This window comes from Scyliorhinus torazame, chromosome 25 (assembly GCF_047496885.1).
Source record: "Scyliorhinus torazame isolate Kashiwa2021f chromosome 25, sScyTor2.1, whole genome shotgun sequence".
In the NCBI taxonomy this organism is placed as follows: Eukaryota; Metazoa; Chordata; class Chondrichthyes; order Carcharhiniformes; family Scyliorhinidae; genus Scyliorhinus; species Scyliorhinus torazame.
Genome location: NC_092731.1, coordinates 43,358,491 through 43,371,646, shown reverse-complemented (window position 1 = coordinate 43,371,646; position 13,156 = coordinate 43,358,491). Strand labels below are relative to the sequence as shown.

Sequence of the window (13,156 nt, the reverse complement as noted above, 5' to 3'; positions counted from 1 at the left end):
TCCTGGTTAGGAACAGATTCGCCGATACAGATGACCTGCACCCCGCGATATTAAACAATGGCCTTCGAACCGCAATGAAAATGCAAAAACTGGACATAAAATGTATAAATTTGATGAACCGGATCATCTCTCAACACGCATCAGCCTCATTCCAAGAAATGTCTTGTAAAGTGACGCATAGTGGACCCTTCTGAACCGTGGTTCCTGAATTTGTCTTTCATGTCTTCTTTGCTTCACTACTCTGTCTATTATTACGAAGTAAAGGGGAACGAAATCTCATTGACAGTGTACTGAATATCATAATTGCCCCACGCAGACCCAGTCCCTCAGACACTGTGCGCTGGGCCGACACACTTCTGACACGAATGTAACCATCGTCGACGTGATTCGTGATTTTGGAACCTGCCGATCCCATCTCTCTTCATACTGTGTCGTGATGGTGAACAAGACAGTTTAACTCAAAGTGTTTTCTGGGAAAAGCAAAAATACACATCTCCTGATTTGCACAAAAGTCTGATGTATGATGTTGCTTGCTGACTGTCTAAGTAGTGGCCCTGTTTAGGCAACTGGTTAATTGAAATTGTTTTTACTTTACATGGAGCCAAACATAATTTGCGATCTAATTTTTGCGGAATCTCATGCTACTGGAACTGATCGCGTGAATATTGCTGCCATTAGCCCGCCTGCAGATGTCAGGGTCTGAAGTGAAGAACCGCCTCAATATTTACAGCTCAATACACGCGGAAGTGTTTGGGTGATCCTGCGTCCAGTCTTCCAAAATTAACACGGGACGATCTTCCTTTCCACATGGTATTGAGTTGCCGCGATTTTACTGATTTCACAGACAAATCGAGCATCTTCAGTAAATGGAGTGATTTCAGAGGCGCAGAAACCCTCAGTTGGCCAAGCGTGTCTGGCCAAACCGAAGTTCCTCGTTAGTATAGTGGTTAGTATCCCCGCCTGTCACGCGGGAGACCGGGGTTCAATTCCACGACGTGGAGAGTTTGTACCTTACCAGGAAAAAATGGGGAATGATTTTTTAGAATAGGTACATCGGCTGTCGAATCCGCCAAGGCACACCGCCCCAAAGATGCAATCAACAGTGCGGAATTGAGACCGCTCATCAAAACCGCCCGCACCAATATTTCTGTGCAATGCGTGGGTCAGCGAAACGGACACATTACCTTCTTCATTTCCCATATTTGCCCCGTAAAAGAAAAACGCTGCCTTCAACATGCGCCATTTGTCGCACACGATATGCACTCGCAAAAACGATACAATTCAAAGAGATTTCTCCAACGGTCAACTCAACCAACTCGTGAATAATAAGACAATCAAGCAGGATCGGACAGTGACTCTCAGCTACTGGTTAGGAACAGATTCGCCGATACAGATGACCTGCACCCCGCGATATTAAACAACGGTCTTCGAACCGCGATGAAAATGCAAAAACTGGGCACAAAATGTATAAATTTGATGAACCGGATCATCTCTCAACACGCATCAGCCTCATTCCAAGAAATGTCTTGTAAAGTGACGCATAGTGGACCCTTCTGAACCGTGGTTCCTGAATTTGTCTTTCATGTCTTCTTTGCTTCACTACTCTGTCTATTATTACGAAGTAAAGGGGAACAAAATCTCATTGACAGTGTACTGAATATCATAATTGCCCCACGCAGACCCAGTCCCTCAGACACTGTGCCCTGGGCCGACACACTTCTGACACGAATGTAACCACCGTCGACGTGATTCGTGATTTTGGAACCTGCCGATCCCATCTCTCTTCATACTGTGTCGTGATGGTGAACAAGACAGTTGAATTCAATGTGTTTTCTGGGAAAAGCAAAAATACACATCTCCTGATTTGTACAAAAGTCTGATGTATAATGTTGCTTGCTGACTATATAAGTAGCGGCCCTGTTTAGGCAACAGGTTAATTGAAATTGTTTTTACTTTACATGGAGCCAAACATAATTTCCGATATAATTTTTGAGGAATCTCATGCCACTGGAACTGATCGCGTGAATATTGCTGCCATTAGCCCGCCTGCAGATGTCAGGGTCTGAAGTGAAGAACCGCCTCAATATTTACAGCTCAATACACGCGGAAGTGTTTGGGTGATCCTGCATCCAGTCTTCCAAAATTAACATGGGACGATCTTCCTTTCTACATGGTATTGAGTTGCCGCGATTTTACTGATTTCACAGACAAATCGAGCATCTTCAGTAAATGGAGTGATTTCAGAGGCGCAGAAACCCTCAGTTGGCCAAGCGTGTCTCGCCAAACCGAAGTGCCTCGTTAGTATAGTGGTTAGTATCCCCGCCTGTCACGCCAGAGACCGGGGTTCAATTCCCCGACGGGGAGAGTTTGTACCTTACCAGAAAAAAGTTGTGAATGATTTTTTAGAATTGGTACATCGGCTGTCGAATCCGCCAAGGCACACCGCCCCAGAGATGCAATCAACAGTGCGGAATTGAGACCGCTCATCAAAACCGCCCGCACCAATATTTCTGTGCAATGCGTGGGTCAGCGAAACGGACACATTACCTTCTTCATTTCCCATATTTGCCCCGTAAAAGAAAAACGCTGCCTTCAACATGCGCCATTTGTCGCACACGATATGCACTCGCAAAAACGATACAATTCAAAGAGATTTCTCCAACGGTCAACTCAACCAACTCAGGCAGGATCGGACAGTGACTCGCAGCTACTGGTTAGGAACAGATTCGCCGATACAGATGACCTGCACCCCGCGATATTAAACAACGGCCTTCGAACCGCGATGAAAATGCAAAAACTGGACACAAAATGTAGAAATTTGATGAACCGGATCATCTCTCAACACGCATCACCTCATTCCAAGAAATGTCTTGTAAACTGACGCATAGTGGACCCTTCTGAACCGTGGTTCCTGAATTTGTCTTTCATGTCTTCTTTGCTTCAATATTCTGTCTATTATTACGAAGTAAAGGGGAACGAAATCTCATTGACAGTGTACTGAATATCATAATTGCCCCACGCAGACCCAGTCCCTCAAACACTGTGCCCTGGGCCGACACACTTCTGATACGAATGTAACCATCGTCAACGTGATTCGTGATTTTGGAACCTGCCGATCCCATCACTCTTCATACTGTGTCTTGATGGTGAACAAGACAGTTTAATTCAATGTGTTTTCTGGGAAAAGCAAAAATACACATCTCCTGATTTGCACTAAAGTCAGATGTATAATGTTGCTTGCTGACTATATAAGTAGTGGCCCTCTTTAGGCAACTGGTTAATTGAAATCGTTTTTACTTTACATGGAGCCAAACATAAATTCCGATATAATTTTTGCGGAATCTCATGCCACTGGAACTGATCGCGTGAATATTGCTGCCATTAGCCCGCCTGCAGATGTCAGGGTCTGAAGTGAACAACCGCCTCAATATTTACAGCTCAATACACGCGGAAGAGTTTGGGTGATCCTGCATCCAGTCTTCCAAAATTAACATGGGACGATCTTCCTTTCCACATGGTATTGCGTTGCCGCGATTTTACTGATTTCACAGACAAATCGAGCATCTTCAGTAAATGGAGTGATTTCAGATGCGCAGAAACCCTCAGTTGGCCAAGCGTGTCTCGCCAAACCAAAGTTCCTCATTAGTATAGTGGTTAGTATCCCTGCCTGTCATGTGGGAGACCGGGGTTCAATTCCCCGATGGGCAGAGTTTATACCTTACCAGAATAAAATTGGGAATGACTTTTTAGAATTGGTACATCGGCTGTCGAATCCGCCAAGGCACACCGCCCCAGAGATGCAATCAACAGTGCGGAATTGAGACCGCTCATCAAAACCGCCCACACCAATATTTCTGTGCAATGCGTGGGTCAGCGAAACGGACACATTACCTTCTTCATTTCCCACATTTGCCCCTGTAAAAGAAAAACGCTGCCTTCAACATGCGCCATTTGTCGCACACGATATGTACTCGCAAAAACGATACAATTCAAAGAGATTTCTCCAACGGTCAACTCAACCAACTCGTGAATAATAAGACAATCAAGCAAGATCGGACAGTGACTCGCAGCTACTGGTTAGGAACAGATTCGCCGATACAGATGACCTGCACCCGGCGATATTCAACAATGGCCTTCGAACCGCGATGAAAATGCAAAAACTGGACACAAAATGTATGAATTTGATGAACCGGATCATCTCTCAACACGCATCAGCCTCATTCCAAGAAATGTCTTGTAAAGTGACGCATAGTGGACCCTTCTGAACCGTGGTTCCTGAATTTGTCTTTCATGTCTTCTTTGCTTCACTACTCTGTCTATTATTACGAAGTAAAGGGGAACAAAATCTCATTGACAGTGTACTGAATATCATAATTGCCCCACGCAGACCCAGTCCCTCAGACACTGTGCCCTGGGCCGACACACGTCTGACACGAATGTAACCACCGTCGACGTGATTCGTGATTTTGGAGCCTGCCGATCCCATCTCTCTTCATACTGTGTCGTGATGGTGAACAAGACAGTTTAATTCAATGTGTTTTCTGGGAAAAGCAAAAATACACATCTCCTGATTTGCACAAAAGTCTGATGTATAATGTTGCTTGCTGACTATATAAGTAGTGGCCCTGTTTAGGCAACTGGTTAATTGAAATCGTTTTTACTTTACATGGAGCCAAACATAATTTCCGATCTAATTTTTGCGGAATCTCATGCCACTGGAACTGATCGCGTGAATATTGCTGCCATTAGCCCGCCTGCAGATGTCAGGGTCTGAAGTGAACAACCGCCTCAATATTTACAGCTCAATACACGTGGAAGTGTTTGGGTGATCCTGCATCCAGTCTTCCAAAATTAACATGGGACGATCTTCCTTTCCACATGGTAGTGAGTTGCCGCGATTTTACTGATTTCACAGACAAATCGAGCATCTTCAGTAAATGGAGTGATTTCAGAGGCGCAGAAACCCTCAGTTGGCCAAGCGTGGCTCACCAAATCGAAGTTCCTCGTTAGTATAGTGGTTAGTATCCCCGCCTGTCACGCGGGAGACCGGGGTTCAATTCCCCGACGGGTAGAGTTTGTACCTTACCAGGAAAAAATTGGGAATGATTTTTTAGAATTGGTCCATCGGCTGTCGAATCCGCCAAGGCACACCGCCCCAGAGATGCAATCAACAGTGTGGAATTGAGACCGCTCATCAAAACCGCCCGCACCAATATTTCTGTGCAATGCGTGGGTCTGCGAAACGGACACATTACCTTCTTCATTTCCCACAGTTGCCCCTGTAAAAGAAAAACGCTGCCTTAAACATGCGCCATTTGTCGCACACGATATGCACTCGCATAAACGATGCAATTCAAAGAGATCTCTCCAACGGTCAACTCAACCAACTCGTGAATAGTAAGACAATCAAGCAGGATCGGACAGTGACTCGCAGCTACTGGTTAGGAACAGATTCGCCGATACAGATGACCTGCACCCCGCGATATTAAACAACGGCCTTCGAACCGCGATGAAAATGCAAAAACTGGACACAAAATGTATAAATTTGATGAACCGGATCATCTCTCAACACGCATCAGCCTCATTCCAAGAAATGTCTTGTAAAGTGACGCATAGTGGACCCTTCTGAACCGTGGTTCCTGAATTTGTCTTTCATGTCTTCTTTGCTTCACTACTCTGTCTATTATTACGAAGTAAAGGGCGGCGAAATCTCATTGACAGTGTACTGAATATCATAATTGCCCCACGCAGACCCAGTCCCTCAGACACTGTGCCCTGGGCCGACACACTTCTGACACGAATGTAACCATCGTCGACGTGATTCGTGATTTTGGAACCTGCCGATCCCATCTCTCTTCATACTGTGTCTTGATGGTGAACAAGACAGTTTAATTCAATGTGTTTTCTGGGAAAAGCAAAAATACACATCTCCTGATTTGCACAAAAGTCTGATGTATAATGTTGCTTGCTGACTATATAAGTAGTTTCCCTCTTTAGGCAACTGGTTAATTGAAATCGTTTTTACTTTACATGGAGCCAAACATAATTTCCGATCTAATTTTTGCGGAATCTCATGCCACTGGAACTGATCGCGTGAATATTGCTGCCATTAGCCCGCCTGCAGATGTCAGGGTCTGAAGTGAACAACCGCCTCAATATTTACAGCTCAATACACGTGGAAGTGTTTGGGTGATCCTGCATCCAGTCTTCCAAAATTAACATGGGACGATCTTCCTTTCCACATGTTATTGAGTTGCCGCGATTTTACTGATTTCACAGACAAATCGAGCATCTTCAGTAAATGGAGTGATTTCAGAGGCGCAGAAACCCTCAGTTGGCCAAGCGTGGCTCACTAAACCGAAGTTCCTCGTTAGTATAGTGGTTAGTATCCCCGCCTGTCACGCGGGAGACCGGGGTTCAATTCCCTGACGGGTAGAGTTTGTACCTTAACAGGAAAAAAATTGGGAATGATTTTTTAGAATTGGTACATCGGCTGTCGAATCCGCCAAGGCACAGCGCCCCAGAGATGCAATCAACAGGGCGGAATTGAGACCGCTCGTCAAAACCGCCCGCACCAATATTTCTGTGCAATGCGTGGGTCAGCGAAACGGACACATTACCTTCTTCATTTCCCACATTTGCCCCTGTGAAAGAAAAACGCTGCCTTCAACATGCGCCATTTGTCGCACACGATATGCACTCGCATAAACGATACAATTCAAAGAGATTTCTCCAACGGTCAACTCAACCAACTCGTGAATAATAAGACAATCAAGCAGGATCGGACAGTGACTCGCAGCTACTGGTTAGGAACAGATTCGCCGATACAGATGACCTGCACCCCGCGATATTAAACAACGGCCTTCGAACCGCGATGAAAATGCAAAAACTGGACACAAAATGTATAAATTTGATGAACCGGATCATCTCTCAACACGCAACAGCCTCATTCCAAGAAATGTCTTGTAAAGTGACGCATAGTGGACCCTTCTGAACCGTGGTTCCTGAATTTGTCTTTCATGTCTTCTTTGCTTCACTACTCTGTCTATTATTCCGAAGTAAAGGGGAACGAAATCTCATTGACAGTGTACTGAATATCATAATTGCCCCACGCAGACCCAGTCCCTCAGACACTGTGCGCTGGGCCGACACACTTCTGACACGAATGTAACCATCGTCGACGTGATTCGTGATTTTGGAACCTGCCGATCCCATCTCTCTTCATACTGTGTCGTGATGGTGAACAAGACAGTTTAATTCAATGTGTTTTCTGGGAAAAGCAAAAATCACATCTCCTGATTTGCACAAAAGTCTGATGTATAATGTTGCTTGCTGACTATATAAGTAGTGGCCCTGTTTAGGCAACTGGTTAATTGAAATCGTTTTTACTTTACATGGAGCCAAACATAATTTCCGATATAATTTTTGCGGAATCTCATGCCACTGGAACTGATCGCGTGAATATTGCTGCCATTAGCCCGCCTGCAGATGTCAGGGTCTGAAGTGAAGAACCGCCTCAATATTTACAGCTCAATACACGCGGAAGTGTTTGGGTGATCCTGCATCCAGTCTTCCAAAATTAACATGGGACGATCTTCCTTTCCACATGGTATTGAGTTGCCGTGATTTTACTGATTTCACAGACAAATCAAGCATCTTCAGTAAATGGAGTGATTTCAGAAGCGCAGAAACCCTCAGTTGGCCAAGCATGTCTCACCAAACCGAAGTTCCTCGTTAGTATAGTGGTTAGTATCCCCGCCTGTCACGCGGGAGACCGGGGTTCAATTCCCCGACGGGCAGAGTTTGTCCCTTACCAGAAAAAAATTGGGAATGATTTTTTAGAATTGGTACATCGGCTGTCGAATCCGCCAAGACACACCGCCCCAGAGATGCAATCAACAGTGCGGAATTGAGACCGCTCATCAAAACCGCCCGCACCAATATATCTGTGCAATGCATGGGTCAGCGAAACGGACACATTACCTTCTTCATTTCCCATATTTGCCCCTGTAAAAGAAAAACGCTGCCTTCAACATGCGCCATTTGTCGCACACGATATGCACTCGCAAAAATGATACAATTAAAAGAGATTTCTCCAACGGTCAACTCAACCAACTCGTGAATAATAAGACAATCAAGCAGGATCGGACAGTGACTCTCAGCGACTGGTTAGGAACAGATTCGCCGATACAGATGACCTGCACCCCGCGATATTAAACAACGGCCTTCGAATCGCGATGAAAATGCAAAAACTGGACACAAAATGTATAAATTTGATGAACCGGATCATCTCCCAACTCGCATCAGCCTCATTCCAAGAAATGTCTTGTAAAGTGGCGCATAGTGGACCCTTCTGAACCGTGGTTCCTGAATTTGTCTTTCATGTCTTCTTTGCTTCACTACTCTGTCTATTATTACGAAGTAAAGGGGAACGAAATCTCATTGACAGTGTACTGAATATCATAATTGCCCCACGCAGACCCATTCCCTCAGACACTGTGCCCTTGGCCGACACACTTCTGACACGAATGTAACCAGCGTCGACGTGATTCGTGATTTTGGAACCTGCCGATCCCATCTCTCTTCATACTGTGTCGTGATGGTGAACAAGACAGTTTAATTCAATGTGTTTTCTGGGAAAAGCAACAATACACATCTCCGGATTTGCACAAAAGTCTGATGTATAATGTTGCTTGCTGACTATATAAGTAGTGGCCTTGTTTAGGCAACTGGTTAATTGAAATCGTTTTTACTTTACATGGAGCCAAACATAATTTCCGATATAATTTTTGCGGAATCTCATGCCACTGGAACTGATCGCGTGAATATTGCTGCCATTAGCCCGCCTGCAGATGTCAGGGTCTGAAGTGAAGAACCGCCTCAATATTTACAGCTCAATACACGCGGAAGAGTTTGGGTGATCCTGCATCCAGTCTTCCAAAATTAACATGGGACGATCTTCCTTTCCACATGGTATTGAGTTGCCGTGATTTTACTGATTTCACAGACAAATCGAGCATCTTCAGTAAATGGAGTGATTTCAGAAGCGCAGAAACCCTCAGTTGGCCAAGCTTGTCCCGCCAAACTGAAGTTCCTCGTTAGTATAGTGGTTAGTATCCCCGCCTGTCACGCGGGAGTCCGGGGTTCAATTCCCCGACGGGGAGAGTTTATACCTTACCAGAAAAAAATTGGGAGTGATTTTTTAGAATTGGAACATCGGCTGTCGAATCCGCCAAGACACACCGCCCCAGAGATGCAATCAACAGTGCGGAATTGAGACCGCTCATCAAAACCGCCTGCACCAATATTTCTGTGCAATGCATGGGTCAGCGAAACGGACACATTACCTTCTTCATTTCCCATATTTGCCCCTGTAAAAGAAAAACGCTGCCTTCAACATGCGCCATTTGTCGCACACGATATGCACTCGCAAAAATGATACAATTAAAAGAGATTTCTCCAACGGTCAACTCAACCAACTCGTGAATAATAAGACAATCAAGCAGGATCGGACAGTGACTCTCAGCGACTGGTTAGGAACAGATTCGCCGATACAGATGACCTGCACCCCGCGATATTAAACAACGGCCTTCGAACCGCGATGAAAATGCAAAAACTGAACACAAAATGTATAAATTTGATGAACCGGATCATCTCCCAACTCGCATCAGCCTCATTCCAAGAAATGTCTTGTAAAGTGACGCATAGTGGACCCTTCTGAACCGTGGTTCCTGAATTTGTCTTTCATGTCTTCTTTGCTTCACTACTCTGTCTATTATTACGAAGTAAAGGGGAACGAAATCTCATTGACAGTGTACTGAATATCATAATTGCCCCACGCAGACCCAGTCCCTCAGACACTGTGCCCTTGGCCGACACACTTCTGACACGAATGTAACCAGCGTCGACGTGATTCGTGATTTTGGAACCTGCCGATCCCATCTCTCTTCATACTGTGTCGTGATGGTGAACAAGACAGTTTAATTCAATGTGTTTTCTGGGAAAAGCAACAATACACATCTCCGGATTTGCACAAAAGTCTGATGTATAATGTTGCTTGCTGACTATATAAGTAGTGGCCTTGTTTAGGCAACTGGTTAATTGAAATCGTTTTTACTTTACATGGAGCCAAACATAATTTCCGATATAATTTTTGCGGAATCTCATGCCACTAAGAACTGATCGCGTGAATATTGCTGCCATTAGCCCGCCTGCAGATGTCAGGGTCTGAAGTGAACAACCGCCTCAATATTTACAGCTCAATACACGCGGAAGTGTTTGGGTGATCCTGCATCCAGTCTTCCAAAATTAACATGGGACGATCTTCCTTTCCACATGGTATTGAGTTGCCGTGATTTTACTGATTTCACAGACAAATCGAGCATCTTCAGTAAATGGAGTGATTTCAGAAGCGCAGAAACCCTCAGTTGGCCAAGCGTGTCCCGCCAAACCGTAGTTCCTCGTTAGTATAGTGGTTAGTATCCCCGCCTGTCACGCGGGAGTCCGGGGTTCAATTCCCCGACTGGGAGAGTTTGTACCTTACCAGAAAAAAATTGCGAGTGATTTTTTAGAATTGGAACATCGGCTGTCGAATCCGCCAAGACACACCGCCCCAGAGATGCAATCAACAGTGCGGAATTGAGACTGCTCATCAAAACCGCCCACATCAATATTTCTGTGCAATGCGTGGGTCAGCGAAACGTACACATTACCTTCTTCATTTCCCATATTTGCCCCTGTAAAAGAAAAACGCTGCCTTCAACAGGCGCCATTTGTCGCACACGATATGCACTCGCAAAAACGATACAATTCAAAGAGATTTCTCCAACGGTCAACTCAACCAACTCGTGAATAATAAGACAATCAAGCAGGATCGGACAGTGACTCTCAGCGACTGGTTAGGAACAGATTCGCCGATACAGATGACCTGCACCCCGCGATATTAAACAACGGCCTTCGAATCGCGATGAAAATGCAAAAACTGGACACAAAATGTATAAATTTGATGAACCGGATCATCTCCCAACTCGCATCAGCCTCATTCCAAGAAATGTCTTGTAAAGTGGCGCATAGTGGACCCTTCTCAACCGTGGTTCCTGAATTTGTCTTTCATGTCTTCTTTGCTTCACTACTCTGTCTATTATTACGAAGTAAAGGGGAACGAAATCTCATTGACAGTGTACTGAATATCATAATTGCCCCACGCAGACCCATTCCCTCAGACACTGTGCCCTTGGCCGACACACTTCTGACACGAATGTAACCAGCGTCGACGTGATTCGTGATTTTGGAACCTGCCGATCCCATCTCTCTTCATACTGTGTCGTGATGGTGAACAAGACAGTTTAATTCAATGTGTTTTCTGGGAAAAGCAACAATACACATCTCCGGATTTGCACAAAAGTCTGATGTATAATGTTGCTTGCTGACTATATAAGTAGTGGCCTTGTTTAGGCAACTGGTTAATTGAAATCGTTTTTACTTTACATGGAGCCAAACATAATTTCCGATATAATTTTTGCGGAATCTCATGCCACTGGAACTGATCGCGTGAATATTGCTGCCATTAGCCCGCCTGCAGATGTCAGGGTCTGAAGTGAAGAACCGCCTCAATATTTACAGCTCAATACACGCGGAAGAGTTTGGGTGATCCTGCATCCAGTCTTCCAAAATTAACATGGGACGATCTTCCTTTCCACATGGTATTGAGTTGCCGTGATTTTACTGATTTCACAGACAAATCGAGCATCTTCAGTAAATGGAGTGATTTCAGAAGCGCAGAAACCCTCAGTTGGCCAAGCTTGTCCCGCCAAACTGAAGTTCCTCGTTAGTATAGTGGTTAGTATCCCCGCCTGTCACGCGGGAGTCCGGGGTTCAATTCCCCGACGGGGAGAGTTTATACCTTACCAGAAAAAAATTGGGAGTGATTTTTTAGAATTGGAACATCGGCTGTCGAATCCGCCAAGACACACCGCCCCAGAGATGCAATCAACAGTGCGGAATTGAGACCGCTCATCAAAACCGCCTGCACCAATATTTCTGTGCAATGCATGGGTCAGCGAAACGGACACATTACCTTCTTCATTTCCCATATTTGCCCCTTTAAAAGAAAAACGCTGCCTTCAACATGCGCCATTTGTCGCACACGATATGCACTCGCAAAAATGATACAATTAAAAGAGATTTCTCCAACGGTCAACTCAACCAACTCGTGAATAATAAGACAATCAAGCAGGATCGGACAGTGACTCTCAGCGACTGGTTAGGAACAGATTCGCCGATACAGATGACCTGCACCCCGCGATATTAAACAACGGCCTTCGAACCGCGATGAAAATGCAAAAACTGAACACAAAATGTATAAATTTGATGAACCGGATCATCTCCCAACTCGCATCAGCCTCATTCCAAGAAATGTCTTGTAAAGTGACGCATAGTGGACCCTTCTGAACCGTGGTTCCTGAATTTGTCTTTCATGTCTTCTTTGCTTCACTACTCTGTCTATTATTACGAAGTGAAGGGGAACGAAATCTCATTGACAGTGTACTGAATATCATAATTGCCCCACGCAGACCCAGTCCCTCAGACACTGTGCCCTTGGCCGACACACTTCTGACACGAATGTAACCAGCGTCGACGTGATTCGTGATTTTGGAACCTGCCGATCCCATCTCTCTTCATACTGTGTCGTGATGGTGAACAAGACAGTTTAATTCAATGTGTTTTCTGGGAAAAGCAACAATACACATCTCCGGATTTGCACAAAAGTCTGATGTATAATGTTGCTTGCTGACTATATAAGTAGTGGCCCTGTTTAGGCAACTGGTTAATTGAAATCGTTTTTACTTTACATGGAGCCAAACATAATTTCCGATATAATTTTTGCGGAATCTCATGCCACTGGAACTGATCGCGTGAATATTGCTGCCATTAGCCCGCCTGCAGATGTCAGGGTCTGAAGTGAACAACCGCCTCAATATTTACAGCTCAATACACGCGGAAGTGTTTGGGTGATCCTGCATCCAGTCTTCCAAAATTAACATGGGACGATCTTCCTTTCCACATGGTATTGAGTTGCCGTGATTTTACTGATTTCACAGACAAATCAAGCATCTTCAGTAAATGGAGTGATTTCAGAAGCGCAGAAACCCTCAGT

General features: G+C 44.9%; 5 non-coding genes across 5 annotated transcripts; all 5 read left to right on the top strand.

Moving 5' to 3' along the window:
- Nucleotides 1-5,000: 5,000 nt before the first annotated feature.
- trnad-guc (transfer RNA aspartic acid (anticodon GUC)) lies at nucleotides 5,001-5,074 on the top strand. Its single transcript has one exon. It is a non-coding gene; the product is annotated as a tRNA-Asp (tRNA).
- Nucleotides 5,075-7,728: 2,654 nt separating this feature from the next.
- trnad-guc (transfer RNA aspartic acid (anticodon GUC)) lies at nucleotides 7,729-7,802 on the top strand. The gene has a single exon. It is a non-coding gene; the product is annotated as a tRNA-Asp (tRNA).
- A 1,290-nt stretch (nucleotides 7,803-9,092) lies between these two features.
- trnad-guc (transfer RNA aspartic acid (anticodon GUC)) lies at nucleotides 9,093-9,164 on the top strand. Its single transcript has one exon. It is a non-coding gene; the product is annotated as a tRNA-Asp (tRNA).
- Nucleotides 9,165-10,457: 1,293 nt separating this feature from the next.
- Nucleotides 10,458-10,529, top strand: trnad-guc (transfer RNA aspartic acid (anticodon GUC)). The gene has a single exon. It is a non-coding gene; the product is annotated as a tRNA-Asp (tRNA).
- A 1,292-nt stretch (nucleotides 10,530-11,821) lies between these two features.
- On the top strand, nucleotides 11,822-11,893 carry trnad-guc (transfer RNA aspartic acid (anticodon GUC)). The gene has a single exon. It is a non-coding gene; the product is annotated as a tRNA-Asp (tRNA).
- Nucleotides 11,894-13,156: the final 1,263 nt, after the last annotated feature.